The sequence below is a fragment of the Urocitellus parryii genome, chromosome 11 (assembly GCF_045843805.1).
Source record: "Urocitellus parryii isolate mUroPar1 chromosome 11, mUroPar1.hap1, whole genome shotgun sequence".
NCBI classification, from domain to species: Eukaryota; Metazoa; Chordata; class Mammalia; order Rodentia; family Sciuridae; genus Urocitellus; species Urocitellus parryii.
Genome location: NC_135541.1, coordinates 81,899,624 through 81,925,682, shown reverse-complemented (window position 1 = coordinate 81,925,682; position 26,059 = coordinate 81,899,624). Strand labels below are relative to the sequence as shown.

The 26,059-nt window shown below is 39.9% G+C and overlaps 1 pseudogene; it reads left to right on the top strand.

The window, feature by feature from the left end:
• The first annotated feature begins 767 nt into the window (after positions 1 to 767).
• On the top strand, positions 768 to 21,290 carry LOC144249305 (large ribosomal subunit protein eL19-like; annotated as a pseudogene).
• The last annotated feature ends 4,769 nt before the right edge of the window (positions 21,291 to 26,059 follow it).

The window sequence follows — 26,059 nt, the reverse complement described above, 5'->3', positions numbered from 1 at the left end:
TGGCCTGTAAGGGAGCACCCTCGGGGCCAGGGAAGGAATGGGTATAGGCAGGGAGAGTTGGTGCTGAGTTGTGCACCACAGGCTTCCTGTGCTGCCAGCAAGGAGGGTGGAGAGGCCTTGGCCATGCTGAGCCCCATCTGGGAAAGGCTTCCAGATGTGGAGGTGCTTGTGGCAGCTGTAGTGACCCATGAAGGAGGAGGCTGTACCTGCCCCTGCCTCACTCTGTACAAGTGGGGGCACCAGGCTGCATTGGAGGGAAGTGGATGGAGAAAAGTGAGACAGAAGGAAGAGGTGGAGCAGGGGGCAGCAGCTGAGAGGTGAAGGAAGGGGCCTCAGGGCTGAGCCTCTGCTGTGGTCCCCGCAGGAGGTGGAAACTGCAGGTGCTGGATTTGCGGAATATTCCCCAGAACTTCTGGAGGATGTGGTCTGGAGCCATGGTTGACGCCTGCTCACCAGAAGACATTAAGAGGAATCGAACATTGAAACTTGGTCCAGCAATGGCAGCTAAGCAACCCTTCAAGGTTTTCATAGACTTGAGCCTCAGAAAAAGACCCCTGGATGAATTCCTGACCCACTTGTTCCTGTGGGTCACACAGAGAAGGGACAGGCTGCACCTGTGTTGCAACAGGCTGAAGATCTTTGGGAAACCCACCAGCCACACCAGGAAGGTCCTGAGACTGCTGCAGCTGGACTCTATCCAGAAGGTGGAAGTGCACTGCACCTGGGCAGCCTCCAGCTTGGCTGCTTGTGCTCCTTTCTTGGGCCATATGAGGAACCTGAGGAAGCTGCTTGTCTCCCAGGTCTATGTGCCTGCCTACACCTCCCAAGAGGAGCAGGAGCAGCTGCTCGCCCAGCTCACCTCGCAGTTCCTCAGGATGGACTGCCTGCAGAAGTTCTGTGCCAATGCTATCTTCCTCCTCAAGGGCCACCTGGAACAGGTGCTGAGGTGAGTAAGATGGGGGAGAGCACCCTCTGAAGACCAGTTACAGGAAATTTGCTCCTACCAGCCACTGAAACTCTCATGGTTAATAAGACACTGGAAGTTCAATAACCTATCCTTTTGTTCCTATTCCATCCTGAAGCTAGATCACATAATGTGCATCAGAGCAGACTCCTAAAGGAGGGTCCATAGTCTGGGAAGTGCCACCATACTGGGAATCCAGTTGGGAGGGACAGGAGCTAGGGATGGGATTGATGTTTCCTCCATGGGAGGCCTGTCCAAATAAGGTGGTGGAAAGTGGGTAGAGAAGAGGGCTTGGAAGGAGGGAAGCCCCCACACTTACACCCGTTAACAGAAAAGCTCTGTGATCCCCAGCTGGGAGCAGAGGACCTGCCTCTATACCCACCTGGGAAAGGCTGTTCTGAACTCCAGGTAGTGATCCTGGGTGTAAGGGTCAGGACCAGGGGTGGAAATCTTGCTGAGGATATAGGGTGTGAGCCTCTCAGAGGGTTAACCCCAGGGGATTATGTTACATCCTTCCCAAATTTTTCCTTCATACATGACTCCCCATGACCTCCTGTGGCCAAACCTGTGACTTTCTGCTTGGCAGTGAGGAGGGGACACAGAGATGTGGACTCATCTTTTCACAGGAGATGTGGTGAAAGGCTCACCCTGACATGGGGTGATGTGAATGACCAGATTCTGCAAAAGGCAGCATTCTAAGTGTGGACCATTGTCAGATCACCAGGGTGACTTTGGGTTTGGGCCAATTTGTCTTCTCCCTCCTTGACATTGCTCCTCAGTACTAACTTTCTGGTTTTTCCTTAGGCACCTGAAGACCCCCCTGAAGACCCTCTCAATAACCAACTGCCCACTGTCAGATTCTGACTGGAATTATCTTTCCCTGTATCCAAACACCAGACAGCTCAGACACCTGGAACTGAGGGGCACAAAACTGACCGATTTCAGTCTGGAGCCCCTCCAAATCCTGCTGGACAGCACTGCAACCACCCTGAACAGCCTGGACCTGGAGGATTGTGGGATCACTGACTCCCAGCTCCAGGCCCTCCTTCCTGCCCTGAGCCACTGCTCCCAGCTTGTGATCTTGAGCTTCCATGGGAACTGCCTCTCTATGTCAACCCTGAGGAACCTGCTGCTTCACACTGCCAGGCTTATGTGCCAGTTGAGCGTAGAGCTGTACCCTACCCCTGTGGAGAGCTATGATGCCTGGGGTACCATCCACCCAGGGAGATGCTCCCAACTCTGTGCTGAGCTGACAGCAATAGTGAGGGACTTTAGGCAGCCAAACATCCTTGTGTTCTGTACTGTCCCCTGTCGCCGTTGTGGGTAGAAGTTCATGTATAACCAGGGCCTCACTCACTGCTCCTGTCCAACACCTGCCTAGTTGGTTGGGTTTCAAAAACATACTTCTAGGCAATTGGAGGTATAAGCAGGATGTAAGGTCACCTTATAGGGAACACAGAGCCCACCATTTCAGACCACATTGCCTGAAGTGTGGATGGGGAAAGGAAAGTACAGCAGGGGGCTCCATTGGAGGGAAGCCCCCCTAGGATAGGACCTTCAGGACATGTGTCTTTATAGAGACATACATAGGGACCTGGATTTCTAGAATGGGATTTAGGCTTGATGGGCACAGAAAGAAGCTATTGTGTTTCATGGCTGGTCCATAAATAGTCAGAAATGAACAGAATCTCAAGGTTAGTCTTCTGACATCTTCTGCACTGGATTTACCTGGCTTCCTAATGAAACCTTGGGATTCTCCAGGTGCTGTGGAGAAAGAAGGTATGGAGTACTTGGTGAACAATGAGGTTCAGCCCCAAGAAGTCAAGGTATCAAACTGAAATCTGGTCATGATATGTGGCTACTCCGTGGCTTAACACATGCAGATTCACACAGATGGATTGGAACATTCTATGTAGGCATTGAACATGAGCCATTGCAAGGAAACCTCTTCTCAGTGGACCTCAGTGCCACCCAGACATTAAATGCTGGCCCTTCCTCATGGGTCTCCATGTAGACCCAGAAAACTCAGGTCCCAGTCTCTGGATCTGCTGGGCAAGGGCATCTGTGCACAAGACAGGCCCAATTGCCTCACTCCCAGTGCCTGCAGGAGGTCTCCATGCTGCACATTGATCAGAGCCTCTGGGCCTCACCAAACCTTGCCTGTCATCCACCTAGGTAGTCTGTCCTCATTTAAACTAGTGGTGCCCCTTGAAGGTATCCAAATTACCTTTCAGCAAAATAGTAGAATCATATATGTAGATAACACTTGAAAATATTTCAAAATGAAACTGAATCAATTACAATCTCTGGTGGGGTGGGAGTTGCACATAACTGACAGATCTTGCCCTAACGCTTCCTTCCACTGAGGACTGTGCTGATGGGGTTGTGGAGCGACCTTAGCCTTAGTTTCCCATCCAAGGATGAGAACGAGGTCCACTCAGTCTTCATTTGAGGTGTTCTAAAGCTGCCTGTGGATGTGTTTTAATTATGGCTTGAATAATCCCCCACAAATAGTGAACTGGAACCCACTTTGATGTGTAAACAGAGCGCAGCTCACTCTTGGAACTGGTAGCAGAGTCTGGACCAAGCACAGCCGGCCTCTCTGTCACCCACAGAGTGATCTTTGTGCCTTGATCCCTCTTTATGGCACTTTCTAAGTCTAGCTTGCACGTGTGGGGCAGGTGGAATGTCTGAATGACATTCAATTTGTTGGATTGTAGGATCAAATAAAGTCAAGGAAAATCTGCATAATGAGATCTTTCATCATGTGTTCTTTTAAGAGTCATCATGACTAAAAAGGGTCTTGAAGATATTCTGGTGCCTGCAGACCCCTTGAACACTGCAAGGGTTGTGAGGGCACTTTGTTTTCTCAGATGCCTGGGGATAAAGCACTCACCTCTCTTTGAGTTCCTCATCTTTTGCCTCTAGGTTCATTTGTGCTGTGACAGAGCACACAACTGTAGGATGTCTTAACAAACAGGACCTGGGTTGTAAGGGTGGCTGGGTCAGGAAGTGGGGACTGCGTTTTTCTCCTTGGCCTTTGAAAGATGCAGAGTCATTTGTGCACCTGTATCCAAAGACTCTACAGCCCCTTTTGGAACACTGTCCAGTTTTACCTCCATAATCTAGAAACCAAGAACACATGCTATTCTAGATAAATGAATGAACTTCATCAAATCTAACTCAGGGAGCTTGGGACATTTCTCAGTGGTGGAGCACTTGCTATCATGTGAAAAGGCCTGGGTTCCATCCAAGGCATCAGGGAAATAAGTAAACAAATAAATAAATATAAAATTGGTGTGACCACTATGGGAAGGTTTAATTGGAATAGAATTTATTAATTAATCTGTTAGAAATATTCAAAAAGAAAGAAACACAACCCACATGAAAACAGTGGAAAGCATTCTTTAATTGGTCTGGACAGGTGGGTCAAATTCATGTCCTGAAAGATTATCTTCCAATAACAACTGGAAAAGCTGGCTTAGTGTTGCTCAGCTGTAGTTCCAGCAGCTCAGGAGGTGAGGCAGGAGGATGGTGAATTCAAAGCCAGCCTAAGTAATTGAGTGAGGTTGTAAGCAAGTTTGTGAGACCCTGTTTCAAAATCCTACCTGGGGATTGGGCTCACTGGTGTGGCACCCTTGAGTTCACTGCCTTTGTCCCCAAAACAATAACAAGCAAGTATGAAAAGCTGATTGCAGTGGCTCATGCCTGGGATCCCAGCTACTTGAAAAGCTTTAGGATTTTATTCTTTCTCCCAATTTTACTAACTGGGGCATGACCCACCCTTATTTTTTCCAGTCCCTTGAGATTCAATATTGGGCCATTTATTTGAGATCTATTTTCCTAATGAAGGTATTTGTTGTTGAGGACTTCCCAGTTAGAATTGCTTTCACTGTATCCACAGGTTTGAATATCTTGTGTGGCCCTGTTCATTGGTCTGCAGGCATTTTATACTTTCTTTTTTATTTTTATTTTTTTTCTTATTTTTCAGATATATGTCAATGTATTGATTTCTTCAATGACCCATTCGTTTTGGGGGAACACGCTGAAGAATTCCCATGCTTTGTAACTTTCCAGGTGTTCCCCCTGCTATGGATTCCATTCTTATTAAATTTATGGAGATTTATTTTGAGAATAAATGGAGAATGTGTCGTGTGCTGTTGAGAAGGATGTTTGCTCTGCAGTGGTTGGATGGGATGGTCTGTAAATGTCTACTGTGTGCAGAGATGATCTGTCCAGTGCTGAAAAGGGGAGTTGAAGCCCCCACTGTTCTTACTGTGTTGTAGTCGACTTCTTCTTTTACATTCCAGTAATATCTGTTTTCACATGTGGGTGCTCGGGTGTCAGATACATGTATTTGTACAATTGCTGTCTCATGTTGCTGAATTGACCTCTTTATCATGGTGTGATCACCTTGTCTCTTTTTATTGTGTTAATCTCTAGTCTATTTTATATGACAGTAGTCTAGCCATTCCTGCTCTAGGTTGGTTTTCTTCATGTGGAATATCTTTTCCATCCCTTCACCGTCACTCTGTGTGTGTCCTGATGTGAAGTGATTTTCTTGTAGACAGCAGGTGACTGAGTCCATTAAAAAAAGAAAATCCACTCAGTCATTTTCCATCTTGTAATTGGGGAGTTTAATCCCTTTAAATTCAAAGTTTTGATTGAAAGATACAGAATTATTTCTGACTGGTCTTATTTGTTTTTAGTTTCTCTTTCTGATTTCTCTTTCAATCTTTTTCTCTATTTTCTTCCCTTACTCTCTAGTCTGTTTCTGTGGGTTGGTGTTTTCTTCTGGGATATGTTTGGATTTCCTTCTTTGTCATTTGTGAACATGCTGTCATTTTTGTTTTTTTCGTTGGGCTACCTCTGGGATTTAGAAAATTTTTACAGTTCCCAAAGAGCATTTTAAGGTGAACAGAACAGAACCTCCCTCTGCTCTGATACAAGTACTCTGTATTCCATTTTTTTCCTTGTAACTTCTGCTTTGGTTGCCTTAGTTTTCTTCTCCTGGTTTCCTGCATTCCTTAACCTCTTACTGTGGCCATGCTTAACACTCACCATTTTGTTTTTAACTTTCCAATTAGTTATTTGAATGTTTAAATATTCCTGTTAAGTAAGCCAGGCACACTGCTGTATGCATGTAATCTCTCAGGAACCTGAGGCAGGAGGATTGCAAATTGAAAGCTATCCTCTGCAACTTAGCAAGTTCCTAAACAACTTAGTGAGACCTTGTCTCAAAATCAAATATAAAAGGGGCTGACTTCCCATTAAACCCAACCCATTCAAGAGCCTTTACTCTCTCCTGTTTACAACCCAGTGGAAATTCAGAGTAAAGTCATGGTCATTTGCCTTCACCCTGATGGGAGTCAGAGGTGAAAGGTCAGGGCAGAAATTGTCAAACAAGAGGTAATGACCCAAGAATTAACACATCACTAAGAAACATGGTAATAGCTGATAGGAACTGAAATGGTGAGCAGAGCCCCAATATTTAGTAGAAATTATGGAGCAAGTGAACAGACATTCAGCCAGCTGCACTCATGGACACATGCTGGAGAGCCTGATGAGGTCCTGCACTAATATCCCAACTCTTGTCATTATCTGCCTGATCCTCTGCATCATCCTCACTGCTCTCAAACTCTACAGCATCATCTCAATCCTGGTGAGAATGGTGACTTCCTCTTAAGACTGTCCCCTCAACCAGCTTTTACATCCAGCCCAGGAGAAGCCTCCATTGTTTCCTGACCTAATCACTGTGAGTGAGTGAGCATCCAGTGGATCCTTAGAATTGAGACTCTAAACCTGGCACTTGAGCTGAGCATGCAGAGGGAATGTCTGTAATGAGTCTGGCATGATTAAGTGTTTTCTGGGCTCAGAGTTAACTTAGAACTTTTAGTTTTGAATAAATTGTGTGTATTGCAGTGCCCAGCATTAAGGATTATCATTTTCTTGATAAAGAACATATGCAGTGAAAATGTATTGAGTAATTTATGTGAATAAAGCATTGAAAAAAGCACTAGTGTGTGATATGACTTATTTCTCCCCTCTACTGCAGATGCAACCTCTTTGCCCATCACAACACTAGCCAGCTTCCTTTGGTACCTGCCCACCTCCACAGCATTGTCCTAAATTTGCCAATAATTTTGTGGGCTTTACAACATGCTTACTGTACATTATCTCTTCTTAAATATACCTGGGTTAGTTTTAGATACTAAGAGCCATGGTTGCCAGTCACATTGGCACATGCCTGTAATTCCAGTGGCTTAGGAGGCTGATATAGGAGGATTACGGGTTCAAACCCAGCCTCATCAGTGGCAAGGCACTAAGATCATCAGGGAGATCCTTTCTCTAAAATATATTCACCATTGTGCAGGGTATGTGGCTCAGTGGTTGAGTGTCCCTGAGTTCAATCCGTGGTACCCACCACAAAACCAGTGATTGTTGATGTGTGAAAATATGTAAGGTTCAAGTGACCTAGAGAGTAAAATTATATGTGAAAATTATACTCCCTAGCCCAAAGCCACATACAGGCTCCACTCAGTATCCACAGTGATTTGATTCCAGGACCCCCACTCCTTTGTAGACCAAACTCTGCACATGTTCAAGGTCCAGGTATAAATGATGCAGTGTTTGCACATAACATATGCACATCCTCCAGTGTGCTTTAATCCATCTCAAGGTTCCTTACAACACAGCATACAATGTGAACATTATATAGCAGTTTACACTGTGCTGTTTAGAGAATAATGACAAGAAAAAAGACTCTGCGCATTCATTACAGATGAACTTATTTTAAACCATGTTCAATCCAAGGTTGATTGAGTCAAAAGATGCAGAACCTACAGCCTCAGAGCCCAGATGATAGATGCAATAGCACAGAAGTGTGAGCAGAGGTAGAAACAAACAGAGACACCCATTAGAGAAGACAATCAAAGAACCAGGAAGAGCAGCCTTGAAAATTAGAAGCACTGCAGCTCTGAAATCTGCTTGGTGGTGGCACAAAGAGACCTACACACTAGGGCCACCAAGGGAATTTCTGAGAGACAAATAAGACTAGCAAAATGCAACTAGTAAATTTGATTCTGTGCCTACATTTAAATAATGTAGGGAATTGTGTCTATTAATTTTCAATGAAACAGTCCAATGTTTCATCTTATCTCAAAGCAATAAGCTTCAGCAATCAGGAACGGACCTAATTGGAAAGGCCTATTTGCATTACATGTTGCATAATTGAACTATTCATTTCCTATAACTTGTATTTACTGAATTTTAAAAAATTCTAGAACTGTGGCTCAGGGGTTTAGGGTCCTTGTGTTCTACTTCTGGTACCAGTGGGGGGAAAATAAGAGAAAAATAAAAAGTGACTTGGGTACCTTGTTCTTTTGTTGAATATAATTTTGGGGTGGGGGATTTAAAAAAATGTGGATTGTAGTGGACACAGTTGAACAACCTCTAATTCCACCAACTTAGGAGCTGAGGCAAGAGGATTGCAAGTTCATGGACATCCTGAGCCAGTATGTGATAACCCCACTCAAAATAAAAAATAAACTGTACTAGGGATGTGGCTCAGTGTTAAAGTACCCCCGGGTTCAAACCCCAGTTCCTCCAAAAAAGGGGGAGTTTGGGATGTGGTTCAGTGTGTAACAGGGGTTTTCTTAATGCTTTCACTAAATGCCTTGTGGTTTTGAATCTTACATATATTTTTTGTTTCCCCCAAGTCTTCTCCTTAACTTCCTCCTCCCTGATCTTCTTGTCTCTGATGTTCTCCTTCCTGGTTTCTTCACTCTAATCTAATTTTCTCAGAAACACCTCTTTAAAAACAATCTGTTCATCACTAATCTCTAGGGTATATAAAGAACTCAAAAAGCTATGCACCAAGAAAATCACGTAATCCAATCAACAAATGGTCCAAGGACCTGAACAGACACTTCTCAGAAAAGTATATAGAAACAACAACAAACATATGAGAAGATGTTCATCATCTCTAGCAATCAGAGAAATGCAAATCAAAACTACTCTAAGATATCATCTCACTCCAGTCAAAATGGCAACTATTATGAAGACAAACAACAATAAGTGTTGGTGAGTTGTGAGGAGAAAGGCACACTTACATATTGCTGGTGGGACTGCAAATTGGTGCAGCCAATACAGAAAGCAGTATAGAGAATTTTGGAAATCTGAGAATGGAATTTCCATTTGACAAACTATTACTCTCCTCAGACTATACCTAAAGGACTTAAAAACAACATCCTACAGGGACACAGCGACATCAATGTATATAGCAGCACAATTCACAATAGCTAAACTGTGGAGCCAACCTAGATGCCCTTCAGTGGAAAAATGTATTAAAAAATGTGGCATATATACACAATGGAATTTTACTCAGCATTAAAAGAGAATAAAATCATGGCATTTACAGGTAAATGGATGGCATTGGAGAAGATAATGCTAAGTGAAATTAGAAATTCCCTCCCAAAACAAATGCCAAATATTTTCTCAGCTTTAAGGAGACTGACTCATAGTGGGGTAGGAAGGGGGACCATGGGAGAAATAGATGAGTTGTAGATATGGCAGAGGAGTCACAGGTAAAAGAATGAGGCAGGGGATTAGCAAGGATGGTGGAATGTGATGGATACCATTATACAATTACATGTAAGAAGACAAGAATTGGTGTCAACATACTTTATATACAACCAGAGATATAAATAATTGTGCATCAAGAAAACCCCTGTTACATTCTGCTGTCATTTATTTTTTTTTAAATCAAGTTAAAAAAAATAACAACCTGTTCCTGATACGCAGAATGACAGCCTTTGGGACAGAAGACCTTCTGTTTTTTTTTTTTTTTTTTCAACTAAAATAGCTAACATTCCCTTTCATTTTTCTCAAAACTGTGTCCTCATTGTTATGTTAGCATCAGGGATACGAACAAAGCATTTGGCAACAAGTGCTTTTGTGGTATATGGCAACTGAGCTCAAAACAGAACCATTAGAAGGTCTACACTCAGACAATCTTCCCTAGTGACCTACAGCCAAGAAGTTGTATCACATGCCTGCAAACCCAGCAATGCTGGAACTGAGGCAGGAGAAGCACAAGTGGGAGGCCAGCCTCAGCAAGTTAACAAGATCTGTCTCAAAATAAAAATAAATGGAGGTGGAGATGTAGCTCAGTGGTAGAGCACCACGGGTTCAGTCCCCAGTACCAAAAAAGAAACACAAAATGGTGGCACATAGTTTGTGATGCAAAGAGAATATCACATTTCTTTCTCTTCAAATGACCAGAGGTCTGGACTTAGGGGTCTCTACATGTAGTTTCCCTTCATTCTAATAGTTTTAATTTCTGCTTTGGTTCAGATCAAATGAAACTTCATTCCTTCTGTTTTTCTTTTTGTTTTTCTGTTGTATTTTTTGTTTTGTTTTTGTTTTGGTTTTGGTTCTGGGGGTTGAATCCAGGTGCACTACACCCCAGAGCTACATCTCCTTTTCATTTATATATTTTCAGTTTGAGACAGGGTCTCACTAAGTGGCTTAGGGTCTCATTAAATTGCTGAAGCAATTTAATCCTTGTTTAAGCAATTTGATCTTCCTGCCTCAGCCCCAAGTCATTGGAATTACAGATACATGCCACCACACTGTGCTAAATTTCTTTATTTCCCCTTTACAAATATGTGTGGGTGTGTTTTACTGGGTATTGAAGCCTAGGTATGCTCTGTTACAGCTACATCCCAGGCTTTTTCATTTTGTATTTTCAGACAGTGTCTTGTTAAATTGCCAAGGCGTTGCTTGAAATCATAATACACCTGCCTCAGCCTCCCAGGGAGCTTGGATTACAGATGCTGTTCACCAAACCTGGAATGACACAACATTTTTCAAAGGCTGGACTCTATTCTGATTTATTTTTTTTCCTGGGACTCCACTCCAAATGACACACTGTCACGTGTACAAAATACACATGACAATCGAGCCTCAGCTCAGAGTTAGCATTTTCCATTTCTTAACTTGCAAATGTTCTCAAATACTATATGTGGCTTTTAGCATTGCTTACATTTAAATGGAGCCTGTTGGTACCTGTCTATAATTTAGCTATTCAAGAGGCTGCAGCAGGATGATCATGAGTTTGAGACTAGTATGGAGAACAAAGTGAGATCCTGTCTCAGCATAAGACAGGGATGGGAACCAGATGTGGGGGGTCATGATTGTAATCCCAGTGGTTTAGGAGGCTGAGGCAGAAGGATCACAAGTTCAAAGCAAGCCTTAGCAACTTCATAAGGCCATAAGCAGCTTAGTGAGACCTTGCCTCAATAAAAACTGAAAAGAGCTGGGGATGTGGTTCAGTGGTTAAGTACTCTTAGTTCAAACACCAGTACCAAAAAAGAAATAGATTGCTGAGGGCCATTACCAAGTAGGTATTGACGCATCGTAATCCTTGCCAGTGTACCCCATGTTAAATGGACTTGCCTTGGAAATTTGCTGCGACCTTGCTTGTGTGTTTGAGAAAGATGACCCTGCTCAAGGTGATCGAGGGTGGATCCAGGTTTGAGGAAGTATCCTGCAGGTTTGAGGAAGTATCCCGGTCCTTGGGCTTAGGGTGTTCCCGGTTTAAGGCGTTTCCCGGTTTAAGAATATGGGTTTTAGGGAAGTTGAGGTTGAAGATTATTGCTGCTGGGATTAGGGTGTTCCTGTTGCTTGTTCCCGTTGAGTTCTCGTGAGATTCAAATGGGATTTTGGAAAAAGCCTCGTGGAGTAGGTGAAGTGTGCGGCAGAACGAGACTGCCCCGGAACGTGTGTGGAGGCTGGTGTGAGATCCGGAATAAAGAATTGCTGTTTGAACCTACAGAGCTGTGTGGTGGCTCGTGATTCTGTGCCAAGCCGAGTCATTAGCACTTGGCTTCGGCAATAGATGAAGAATGGAGAGGAGAAAGAGGGGTAGAAGTAGCATAAGGAGGAGGAGGAGAGAAAGAAAACAAAAACTACTAAGGACAGATGGACAACCGTGACCTAAGGCAGAGTCCACGTAAAAGCTGCCCATTCCCTCTACTGGGCACAATGGCATCTGGCTCTAAAACCCAGCAGTAGAACGTTAATTGATAGGATAGGGGACACACTGGGACAAGCCTGCCCCCTACTGGCTCATTTGACACTGACTTTTAGGTGGCTCTTGCTTCAGATTACACTTTTCTGTGATCAGCACTGACTGTGGAGAGAACAGGCATGAAAATTAATTCAACACCAACCTCCCCCACCTCCAAAAGTGATTTTCTGTTTGTTTGTTTTTGTTATTGGAAGGTGTGTAGGGGCTGGTGGTGCACCTGGGTAGAGGCATCTTGGAGGGCCCTGGGGAGAAGAAACTAGAAAACTGCACCCTGGTTTTTGGTGAATCTAGATTTCCTACTGAGTGTTGTTTCTTTTTAACATAATTTTAACTACTGGAAAATAAAGGCACCAAACACTTTCTATATGGAAACTCATGATGCCTGAATTGAAGCAAATTAATAAGAAGAAAGAAATTATCAGAGGCTGGAGTGGAGCAGCCACAGTTAAATCGTAAATAAGGTTTTTGGAAGGAAATATGGAGAAGTTCCTTAACCTCACACACCCTCTGAAGTCTATTTTAAAATGCATTAATTACTTTTGAATTTATCCACCATTCCCTTTAATAAAGATGATAGTGTTCCTGATGAAAATGGAACTGGCTATGTCATTAACAATATCATGAACAAATTCCTGATGAAGATAAATGGTGGATGTAATGGGTATCAATGGTGTTTGGAAGAGAAAAGCAAATAGAGACAGAGGTATGGAAAGGAGAGGAAATTATGAAGGGAGAAGAAAGAGAAGAGAATAAAGTAGACCAAATGAGACAGGAGAAGATACAGGGAAAAGTGGATTCAGGGAAAGAGAAAATAATATGGAGATAGAGATAAGGAAGATAGACAACAGGTGATAAGGAAAGAGAGACACCATTCACTGATAGAAATAGGAGAAACACTTCTCACATGCAAAAGGGTCTGGTGGAAATGAGGCCAATTCATCCTTAAATTACCTGGATATGATAAATAGAATCTGGATCCACAATTGTTTTTCAGATTTGATTTTTAAAAATTTACCCATAAGGCTTAAACATACCTGTTCCCAAATCAATAGCACTAATAGTACTGAAGACCCCCAAACAAACATTCCTTCAAAACCACTAGAGGAATGATGCACCGTGTACAACTCATAAAACCCCTTATGTCTCAAAACTGAAGGATACCAACAAAAGGGGTAAGGATTCTGAAAGTCGATCACCAGGTAGAGGACAACTCTCAAGAGTTCAAGGAAGCAAAGTTTGCCACTCTATTTGCTCCACGTTATTCTCAACAAGTTCCACAATGGATCTGTATTTAAAGCATCCTCAATCATCCAAGTATTACATGTCAAACTTGACATAGAGAATGTTTTTTAAGAATTACTCTTCACTGGTTAAATTATAAGTAGGGTTGTTTTTCAATCTGAATCCTTCTCCTAAATCTTTTAAATATATTATCTGTCATCCTGCATCCATAAAATTATGGCACTTGCAAAGACAAACAAAAATGGTAGTTCACTTTTAAATTATTATTATTATTATTATTATTATTATTATTATTATTATTTCTACTAGGGATTGGACCCAGAGATGATGTATCACTGAGCTATCCTCAGACATTTTGGTTTTCTATTTTGAGACATGGTCTCACTATGTTTATCAGGGCCTCACTGAGTTGTTGAGTCTGGCCTTGAACTTAGGCTCCTCCCGACTCATTTGAAATTACAGGTGAGCTGCACAGTTTTCATCTCTCCTTTAAATTAAAAGTATTATTTTATTAATCTCCCTTGTCTTGTGTTGTGTTTAAAGTAATTTTATAGCACACAAATCCATTTTGAGTATGAAAACTGCATTACTAAAATAATACTTTTCTGCAAGACCAAAATGCTTGGTTTATAATAAAAGTATAAAGTGTTTCTCCAAAAGAAAAACCATCATTGTATCTATTGTGTAAGTCCAACATCTTAGGTTGTTCAACAAGTCTTAAAAAACACTTCTGGAAAAAGAAGTTTCCCATAATGGAAAAGAATTTTCCATAATGGAGAAGAAATTACTTGTGTTTTTACTATTTTATTTTATTATTGTCTCTAGTATTTTTCTTCACAAAAGGAAATTCACATTCTCTATATGTTGCTTTTAAATCATCCTTGAATTAAATTCTGTTCAGGCTGAAGTTAAATATTCCTAAAATCATGCTCAGGTGTTGTCTTCAAAGTATCTGGTTCCAGAATGAATGATCTTTTAATCTGCAGTGGTGACATCAACCGTATTGTTAATTTTGTAGTATAGGTAACCTACTTTTCACAGCAGAACATAGGTCTGCTATGAAAACCTTTGATAAGTTCTGGAGACCTGTGGGTTTTTTTTTTTTTTTGGGGGGGGGGGGTTAGGGCGGTGGGGAGGAAGGATTGTGATAGCTAAGGGGGCTCTACTGACATCTAGTGGGTAGAGGCCAAGGATGCAATGAAACAGCCTACATGCACAGGAGAGCCCCCATCCTCAACAAGGAATTATCAGCCCCAAATGGTTACCAGTGCCAAAAGGTTCTAGATCCAACTACCTCTTTGTAAGCTTTAGGACAGAAAAAAATTAAATTATGCCACAGGTTACACCCAACAAAATGTGGACTGTGGGCCATTCTATTGGACAAACAACACAATTTCTTCAACAAATTAAGTGGCAAGAAAACAGGTGAAACAACAAATCTCTAAAAAAAATTCCTTAAAAGATATATAAAGTAAAATAATTAATTATTTAATTAATAATTATTTCATATATTTATATTTATTAATTTATATATTATTAAATATATTTAAATATATATATTTAGTTGTACATGGACACAATACCTTTATTATTTTTTTAATGTGGTACTGAGGATCGAACCCAGTGCCTCACTTGTGCAAAGTAAGCACTCTACAGGGGAGCCCCACCCCCTGCCCCTAAATGTGTTACTTTTATTTAGCTTTTTTTTTTTTTACTTTTATTTGGCTCCTAAAATCAACAGATTATTTATTTATATTCTTTAAAAGTTGAGAGTCATTTCATTATAAATGAGCTAGAAATTTACAACATGACTTCAAAGGAGGCATGAGTTAGCAATTCTTGTACACTTTCTTGGTAAATAAGGAGTTTTAAGCTTCTAGTGTAAAATTCACAGTCTAATGTTGTGTTTATATGGATGCTAAAATATTTGTGGGTTAAGTGACAGGAGTGATTTAGGTTGGTGATGTATAAATATTTTTTTCTAGTGTGAAGGAAGTTTTCATGGTGGTATGTGAATTGCCCTCATGTTGTGATTAATGTGTGGAGGGAATATTAGGACATAATTAGTATATTGAGTCCTCTTAGGATAATGGTAAACTAAGTCAGGAAAATGATGCTATAACTACAAATAATTCTCCAGCTGAGCTGGTGGTGAAGATAGGTTAGTTATACTTACCAGTACTCATCATGTTACTACTAAAGGAGTTAATATCTGTATTCCACAAACTAATAGTAGTTCCACAATGGATTAATAGTCTGAGTTTGTGAGGCAAAATAGCATTGATGATGTGAAGCTGTGGGATTACAACTGTGACTCCAGTAAAACTTTGTGGTTTTGGATAAGTGTGGCCACAATTACTAGTGCTATATGATGTGGATAAATTTGTGATGAGCAATTTTTAAGGCTGTTTCAAGTAAATAGAGTTTGTTATTTGTAGCAATTGGTGAGTCTCCATAAGAATTATATTAGAAATGGATAGGGTATACATTGTATTAGTGGATTTGAAATTATAGTAGTGCTTATTATACTATAGCTTCCTAGTCTTGGTAACATAGCTGCAAGTTCTGTAGATCCAGCAACTGCGGCTTCTATGTGTGCTTTTGGAACTAGAAGCAGGGGCTGTAAAGGGATATTTTTTTCTGTGAATCCTATTATGTTTGCCATTCATAGAAGGCCATTACAAAAGGAGCTTGATAATTCGGTAGTAGGTTATTAAATAAAAAATTGAATGAACCTGTAGAGTTTTGAACATAGAATAATGCTATCAGTACAGGTGAAGAGCCAATCATCATATAGAACTGGAAATAAAGTCTTGCACTTAATTATTCAGCTTGGTTTCCTCACTAGGTGATAATAATTAGAGTTGGAATTAGAGTCGCCTCAAAAAGAATATAGACTTGAATTAGTTTTCTGACAGTAAATGCCATGACTAAGTATATTTGTAGAAAATCAATATGTAGATATGTAGGTTTTTCTATATCTGATGTTTTGGAAAGATGGTACTTAATGTAATTGCTTGGAAAAAGAGTTGGGTTGTTAATTTTAAAAGCAGTGCTCATAGTGAGTTGGAAAAAAAATACTGAAAAATTTAGGCTATTTTTGCCAAATTGGTTTAAGAGAAATAAGTTGATGAAACTAATTGGTAGGCTATGTAGTGATTCAGTTTATAGAATTTTTAGAGTATCATCTTACTGATGCAAATATAATTATGGATATGATAATTTTCAGCATTGGAGGAAGCTTAAGTTTTGCATGTGGTCTAAGCTGTATGTGTTATTCACTGTTCAGTAATGCTAGGCCCACAGTAGCTTCTCAGAATGCAAGTGTTGATGAAATGATTGGTACAAAGGTGGCTAAATATAAGGGATAATTAAAATTATTGGAGTCCCACTAGGTATAGTGGCTCATTCTTATAATCCTAGCAACTAGGGAAGCTGAGACTGGAGGAGCAGAAATGTAAGCCCAGTCTCAGCAATTTATTAAGTACTATGCAATTTAGTAAGCCTCTGTCTCAAAATAAAAAAAATATATATATACGGTCTCGGGGTCTTGTGGTAGAGCACCCCTGGGTCTCATTCCCAGTACTCAAAATAAATAAATATATAAATAAAATTATGAGAGTTCCTAGAATAAACAATGATAATATCATGCCTTTTAACATAGTTTGAACTTTTAGGAAGTTGCATATAATCCAATGCATTTTATTCAAGTAGTGCTAATAACACTATGATGAGAAAAATAGGTATAATAAGTAGGTTAACTGTAACCTGCTGTTAGGAAGAGAAGTTGAATATTGGATTATAAAATGTTAGGCCATTAAGGGGATCAGCATTTTAACAAGTCCTTTTTGGAGTCAGGGCATATAGTTATGTATTAGATTGTAGATTATATCAGCCATTAAATCCAGGGTGCTCTTACAAGCAGGCCTTATGTCTCTTGTTCTGTTGTACTGGGAGAAATATTGGATTCATATAAACCAACATGGATTGCTCGGATCTAATCTCAGATTATGTAGGACTTTACTCATTGAACAAATGGATCATTAATGATGGTTACACCATCCAACATCCAGGTCGTAAATCCTATTGCCAATATGGACTCTAGAGTAAGATTGCACTATTGACCCTAAAAAAAGTTATTTTTTCAATCAAATGTTTGGGTCAATTATTGATTGTGCTACTTCAACTGGTATGATCTAAGTTTTAATCACCAGAGCTTGTATTCTGCTCTAAGGTCAACCTAACTGAAAGTTTTCAATAGGTTAAGCATTATTCCTTATAATTAGGTTAAGATTTGTTTAAGTTGATTTAAATTAAATACCATGAGGCTCTTATCATCTTATTTTAATATCCCTATCTTTTCATGGAGAGGTCAATTTCACAATTAAGGTGAATTAAGAGGTCAATTAAGACAATTAACCTGGTATGGTCATTCATACAAGTCCATATTTAAAGAACAAATGACTGTGCGACCTTTGCACAATCAGGATACTGTAGTTGTTAATAATATGTCACTGAGAAGGCATGACTGATGCAAAGTATGCTATAGGTGATGATTTTGGTAAACAGGAGGGATTTGTGATTGCCAGATCCTTTTACTCTTTAGAATCTTTTCTTAGGTATATGCCTGTGTTAGGTTAGTGATTATTTGAATAAACAGTCACTAGATTAATCAGTTTTTATTTAGACACTAGCCATTCTTATGTAATTTTATGACAGGACAATTTATTTCTTGTTACTTATATTAACATGATTCCTTCTATTTATACATAGATCAATCTAGAAAAATATTAGACATTTATGGAATTAATGGCAAAGTATTAGAATTTGTTGCACTTGAATGCTTTCTTAATTGGTGGACTGTTTTTAAGCCAACTATGAAAATTTAATAACTTACTCTATGAAGGACTGTTTTCAATTTTTAAAAGCTGTCCCTCTTTGGATTAACATTTAAATTGATATCATTAAAAAACTCTTTGTTGGGCCCTGTGACACTCGCCTGTGATCCCAGAAACTTGGGAGACTGAACTAGAGGAATGCCCAAACTGGGCAACATAGGAATACCCTGTCTCAGAACAAAAAAAAAAAAAAAAAAAAAAACGATTAAAATTCCTTTAGGTCAATTTAAAGTGGAACGTCAATTCTATTCTGGATATCTAGATATCAACATACAGGACAAGTTTGTCACCTCTATTCAGGGGTCTCACTGCACAGCTTCAAAGATGTGTTTGTTCTGACAATTGTCTACAAATACCTTGTTCAGTGTTCATTGTTCATGCCTGTAAATTCGTTCTGGTTAATTTATTATGCAACATGCATAAGAGATTAGCTTTGATTTTTTAACTTTAAACTATTCTTTCATCTTTTCCTTAATAATATTTTTTCTATGGTTTCTCAAGAAATTTGTATGTCCTATGATTTAAGTTGTGAGTAAAGGTCTTCCTAAAAATTCTTCTAATACTAGATGATGATAGAAATTACCATCAAATTGTATTTGAAATTTGCTGATATTTGCTAAAACTGTACAAGTTGTGTTCAATATATGACTAGTGTTAAACCAACTTTAGGATTTTTTTAATTGCCTAATGTTGGTTTGAGGCAAAGAAATTTAAAATTAAGTCTGATCTGTTAGTGCACAATAGATTGTGCAGACTTGGGTTCCAACTGATTGTCCCCCTAGACATTCCTTCATCCCAACATGCACACAAACTAATGACAGAAAACAACTTTGCCATTAAAAGAAGAATTAACATCTTTCTTTTAGAGAGAACCCCAGGCTGCTAGGAAATCTTGAGCTCAGAGTCCTAATGAGGCTAAAATATTGAAGAGCAGAAGTACCTCAGGTAAGCCATGCACATTCCCTGATGTTGAAGTCTCACTTGTGGACTGAAGGAACTCGACTGGAAGGTACTGTCTCCTCATGGCTGGCTCATCTGCCAAAAAGAGGGGCTTTTCTAAATAATTGGCAACTGTGAAAATGAAGTTAGAAAGGCTTATTATCATAAGTGTTAAAATTCAGAAATAAAATACAGTATTATACTATTTAGAGTTACTATTTTTCTATTAGTAGGTATTTAATTGAGATAGTTATATTTGTCTATTATCTATTTCTGATGTTGAATCATCAAATACAATTTGCATAGCAGGAATTGAAGACTGAGAGCTGGATATGCACAGATGGGTTATCTTGGTTTTGAAGCATGGAGATTAGAAATCCCCCTTTTTTATTTTTTTTTATTTTTTATTGGTCGTTCATAACATTACATAGTTCTTAATACATCATATTACACGGTTTGATTCAAGTGGGTTATGAACTCCCGCATTTACCCCATATACAGATTGCTGTATCACATCAGTTACCCTTCCATTGATTGACATATTGCCTTTCTAGTGTCTGATGTATTCTGCTGTCTGTCGTATTCTCTACTATCCCCCCTCCCCTCCCCTCCCCTTTTCTCTCTCTACCCCTTCTACTGTAAATCATTTCTTCCATTTGTATTATCTTGTCTTACCCCTCCTTTCCTCTTATATGTCATTTTGTAAATCCCCTTTTTAAGCAGATCTTTCAGGGGTCTCCTATACTCACTAAACTTTGAGAACCATTGGGTTTGACATCTGATCTCAAAGACTTGATTTGTTAAGGGCCACAATTATCTTGTCCAATATTTCTTACTAAAATAATATTTTTTAGGTGGTGGACATGTGTAAATCCCAGCTACTCAGGAGGCTGTGGATGTAGAATCAAATTAAGGGCAGCCTGGGCAACTTAACTAGACCCCAATATAAAAAAAAAAAAAAAGTCAGGCATGGTGGAACCAGTAGTCTCAGCTTCTTGGGAGCCTGAGGAAGATTGTTTGACTCCACAAGTTCAAGACTAGCCTGGACAATATGAAGAGACCCTGACTCCACCAAAACAATCCCCAAAACATTTTTTAGTATAAAACAAACAAACAAACAAACAAAAACAAGTGGCAGGCCAGAGTTGGCCTGTGTGATTTGTATCACATTTATTTAAATACATATAGTACACATATACATATATATGAAGAGAGAGAGAGTCATGCATTGAATTCAAGATGTTTTGCTCAAATGTGAAAGATGAAAAATTAGCATGATTCACTGAACTCTTCAGAAATAAGCTAACAGGCTTAAGTAAATATGATCTGTGTACTATGTAACCATTTGTGCACTGTTAACAAATGAAGACAATTGTATAGGTGTACTATATATATATATATATATATATATATATATATATATATATATATATATAAACATGTTACAAGTATTTAATGTTTAAATCATAGATATATTATGAAAAACTTCAAACTATATTGGCCTCTTTTCTTTCATGGCTACAGGTGCAGCAAGGAGGTTGCTCAGGCTTCAGAAGAGGTGCCTCCAGTGACCTCTGCTGTGGCAAAAAGAAGGTTTGGTTGGATTCAAATGAGACCAAAGAAATCTCCAATGCCAACTCTGAACAGCAGATCTGGAAGCTGATCAAAGATGGCTGATCATCCACAAAATCAGTGACTGTCCATTCTGGGGCTCCATGCCAGAAAAGTACCTTGACTCCCCAGAGGCACAAGCATGCGTGAATAGGTAAGCAGAAGAGTACAGCTAATGCTCCAATGCAGGAAATGATCACCTGGGTGCAGAGGATGCGGATTCTGTGTAGGCTGCTCAGAGATACCATGAATCTAATATTGACTACCACATGTATCACAGCCTCTATCTGAAGGTAAAGGGCAATGTGTTCAAAAACAAGTGGATCCTCGTGGAACATATTCCCAAACTGAAGTCAGATGAGGCCAACAAGAAGCTTCTGGCTGACCAGGCTGAGACCAAGGAGGAACACAAGCTCTATGAGGAGCATTCCAGTTCAAGGAAGAGGACTTCAAGTCTCTGTCTAAGGAGGAAGAGACCAAGAAATTAGGCTCCCATCTTGTGTCTGTACATAGTGGCCTTGATGATTACATAGATACTCCTTGAAACAAAAACAAGCTTTATCTGTGAAAAAATTGTATTGTATCACAATTTTAGAAATTAACAGTTTTATAAATCATCCTTTTTACAATAAAAGAAATACAGTTAGTCTGCTCTTTGAATTGTGAGGCTTAAAGAAGCCATGTTACTTGTTTTAAAACCAGTAATATTTATCACTTCAAATGTTTCTGCTCTGTTGCACATACTTTAATTTTCTTTTAATCTTAAAAATTTTTCTAAACTTCTTTCACCATTATATACAATGTTCTTGTGGTCAGCATTGAATTTTATTGGAAATGTATAATTTTCTTGTTGAAGCCATGTCCTGAAAGACTCTGGACATATTTAAAAAGCTAAATACTGAAATGTAATGAAACAATATCATTCAGAAAGAACTTTGAGTGCATCCCTATAATTGTCACTGGTAAAAACTGGCAAAACCAAAAACCTTAGTACAAGTTATGTAAATGTAGTTGGCAACCTTTGGCTGATACAGAAAATATTAGAAAATGAAGCTGTCAATTGTCAGTTGGAAAATAATTTTTAAACAGGACAACTGTTTAAAAAAACTCAAGGTCTTTTTTTACACTCATATAGTTTATGTGGTATTAATTTTATTTTAACCATTGTAGTTAGAAATACTATTGCTATACTTAGGCACTTAGCTCCAGTCTAGAAAATGAAGTCGTTTATGGAAAATTCTATCAGTTTGACAACTGTATTTTGTTGAAGATGAAATAAAAGAGGCTGCTTTTTCATTATGGGAATTAAAAATAAATGGAACTTTAAATCATCACACTGTCTTTGTAGGTTCCAAAACACGAAATGTAGTGGTGTTCATAATGAGCTCAGGAGGCTTAGAGAACAACATGGCCTGTTTGGGCTGCAATATTTTCTGCACTCAGTTCAAGAATTTGAAGCTGAGCAAGAGCTAGACATCTACTGAATTGTTTTTTCAAGAGCACCTTGGTTCAAGGGCAAGAACTTAATTTTTCCTGATAAAAAGGAAAAGTGCCTTTCTTTCTTTCTTACTTTTTTTTGTACTGGGAACTGAACCCAGGTGTGCTTTACCACAGAGCTCCATCCCCAGACCTTTTTTAAATTGCCCATGCTGTCCTTGAACTTGAGATTTCCCTACTTCACTGGGGTTACAAATGGGTATCACTGTACCTCGTGTGTGTCATTTTTTTTTTTACAAACCAAACTTGAATGGCATTTAATTAAATGGTCAAGTTTGAGGTCATAGATGCATAACCTTGTAGATCAACTTCATTTGAGTTTGTTGAGTGAGATGAAAAGTGCTTAGAACCGTACCTGACCTAATAAATTCTCAGTACACTTAACAATCACCTTGTTAAGATCAACATTTCTTATTATGTACTATATATCCTGGGATAGTGGAACTGTGCACCTTGACACCTGTCTGACAGTTTTGCCACTGACCATGTTCACAGCCCCAAATCCTCTTGTGCCTCCTCATTCTTCTCCTACATCTTTGGGCAGTGGTTTGCAGACAGGTGCACACCAGCATCACTTGCAGGTTCATCATCTCATCTGACCTCCTTCTTCACCTGGGACTGCTGGCCTCTCTTTCCTGGTTCCAAGACAGTGCTCCTGTGATTTGCTTTCCTGGGCCTTCTCCACATTGATAGAATATTTTTAACACATCCACAATACCAGTACCTTGATGTGATGCTTCCTCTTTATCAGTGTTGTCCAATAGACCTTTCTGCCATGACAGAAATGTACAGTATCTGCACTGTACTGTCAGATATGATAGCCACCAGCCCATGTGGTTATTGCACTCTTAAATTAAGTGGTGGGACTGAGATACTGAAATTTGATTTTTTAAAATTTTAATTAATTTGAACAGTCATATAAGGGCTTTGGTTCCTGTATTGGATGGTTAATATGTAGATTAGCAGAAGACATTTTAACTGGTGTTCATTATAATTTTTTTCCTGATCTTTTTCCTTACCTCCATTCCTTTCTTTGTTCCTTCCTTCCCTTCCTTCTTCCTCCCTCTCTCCCTCCCTCTTTCCCTTTCTATTTCTCCCTTTCTCTCCGTCCCCCATTGCTTCCAACCTTCTTTCCTTCCTTCCTTCCTTCCTTCCTTCCTTCCTTCCTTCCTTCCTTACTTCCTTCCTTCCTTCTCTCTAGCACTGGAGCTCAAACCCAGGGCCTCAGGATGCAAGGAGAGTTCTCTACCACTGAAACACATCCCAGCCTTCAGGAGAGTTTTCAATTAAAGTCTCCTGAAAGAAAGCTGGATGCACAAATATGATAATTACAATTTTAGAAATGGGAGTTTCATGCCTTTATTCCCAGTGGCTTAGGAGTCTGAAACAGGAGTATCATAAACTCAAAGCCAGTCTCAACAAATTAGTGAGATCCTGTCTCAAAAAATAAGGGCTCTGAATGTGGCTCACTGGTAAAGCTCCCCAGGGTTCACTCCCTGATATCAAGGGGAGGAAAAGAATTTTAGAGAAGAAAAAAACATTTTTGAAATAATACAAGTTGCACAATTTTAGCTTCTATTTAAAATTTACATATATTCTCAGACTTTATTTATAGGGAAATTCTGCTATTTGTTCCTGGAAAACCATGGTACTTGGTTTAAAATTTGAAATGGTGGTCTTTTCTTTCTTTCTTTCTTTCTTTCTTTCTTTCTTTCTTTCTTTCTTTCTTTTTTTGTGGTCTTTTCTTTGCATTGTGGTTTAACACTGGTTTCCAGATTATGGCCTTTTTAAAAATTTTGTCTAAGTCTAGCTTCACTGAACTCAATTGCATATTCACAATTGTTCACTAAAATCTTATGATTCTTCAGCATTTCTTGAACAAATCCTTAGTGTTTTGACACCATGGCTAATAGGTATATCTGCGTTCTTCTCAAATTATTGTAAAATATTCAGTTTGTCATTTTCTGGTAAAAGCCTAGCTCTTCTGCCTTATAAGATTCTGTACTCTCAGTTGCAGGGCTTCTGAGGGTCAGGTGCTACATGGGCTGTTAGAATGTGCTAAACCTTAGTGAAGGATTCTGGAGGAAGACCCCTGGTCTATCATGGCTTCTTTCATTGAAGCTCTGATTACCTTAACTCCTCCTCACACACAGCCCCAAGATAATAATTCAAAGAGAAGAAAAGGAAATAGAGGAGCACAGACATAGACACCCTGGTAATGCATAAATGTTCACTTCCAATAATTCTGAAGTTTGAACAGAAATTCAGGGGCCTTTTAAACTTCTTCACTCCTTAGATCTTTTGGTCAAAAGGTCAGAGGATGTCACTATGACCCTGCAACTTCTTTTGATCATGCTCCTAGAATCTTAACATACTTTAAAAATTTTGATCTCTCTGCCAGTGTTAGGGAAAGACAGACAACCACCACTACCACCCCTCCTCTGCCACCAAAGAATTCTTCATATATCAGGCTGTTTCTTATTGCCAGCCCTGAAGCGGGCTAGATTCTTGATCCCCTCTCCATTTCCCAGTACTACATTAAAGTTGCTAGTTTATTTTATGATGAAACTATGTTAATTCCAGGGAGTTACTTTACCGTCTTCAGGTTGGTACAGACATTTTGAAACCTGAGCACTGTCATCAGGGCATCCCCAAGTCCCAGACATAATATCTTTGAAATTCCAAGTCCTGCATGTATGGGGGAAGGGTGAGAGAAAACTTTTACAAGGACTGATATGGAGGTTTTGTTTGCACTTGAGCGTTTCCTTCAGGTGTGGAGTCGTGGTCTCCTTGACAGCAGAAATGTAGGTCTGTGCTAATATGATTGGGGGCTTGAAGGTTCTCAACATTCCTACCTGTGGTCTCTTCCTCAGCTGTTCTGAGCTGGAGGATTGAGAGGTTATAATGGAGAGAACTCAGTCTTGGTAGTGTTGAGAAGATTGTGGAGTTGTGCTTCTGATTGGTAGGAACCACAAAGCACTGGATGCATCCATTCTCCAAACTGTTGACTGAGAGCCTGTCCCTTCCCCAGGTTGAGTCAATGAAAAGGGAGCTCCTGGATCTGCGAGCCCAAGTATCCAAACAGAGCACAGCTGAATGTCTGAAGACTGCAAACAAGCAGAAGCAGAACATGGAGCAGTTCATTATCAGCCAGCATCGGTGTCCCTGATCTGTGGTGCTGCAAAGGAAAGGGGTGGTCTTTCACATGCCCCACTTGTAATGCAGAGGAATAGTCAGAAGAGAGGAACAGAAATGTTGGGAGGGGAGCACCTAATACCCTGGGCCCAACTCTCCTGTGTTATGAATAATTGTGGGTGCAGAGGGAGGGGAAGAAGGGTGAGAAAGAAACCCAAGATTTAGGGGTGAGAAGAAAATGCTTTAGAAATTACACACCCAGCAAGTATGGCCCAGTTGGTAATTCCTGCTCTGTGGGGCTCTTTCATTGTTCAGTGACCAGGACACATGATGTTTTGAAGAAGGCAAGGACTAACTTGAAGCTAAAGAATCGGTTTTACCTTTCAGAGTCACAGAGTCTGCTTCAAACACATCACGATCTATCATCAGATCTGTAAGTGACTCTGACCTCCTTTGACCTTCCAGAAGCATATAATCTGGTCCACTAGACAGGTCTTAGCTCCTAGATAGCCTCTAGCTAGGGTTCCATCCCTTCGCCCTCGTGCCCCCTCAGCTCCCTGCCCTGCCCTTGCTCTCCTATGTCCTTGTCTCTCCTCTTTACCCCAATTTTCCCTCCTTGATGTCAGTCAAGAAAGAAGGTGGGAGAAATGCAGTTAAGTTAGTCCTTGAATGAAGAAACTT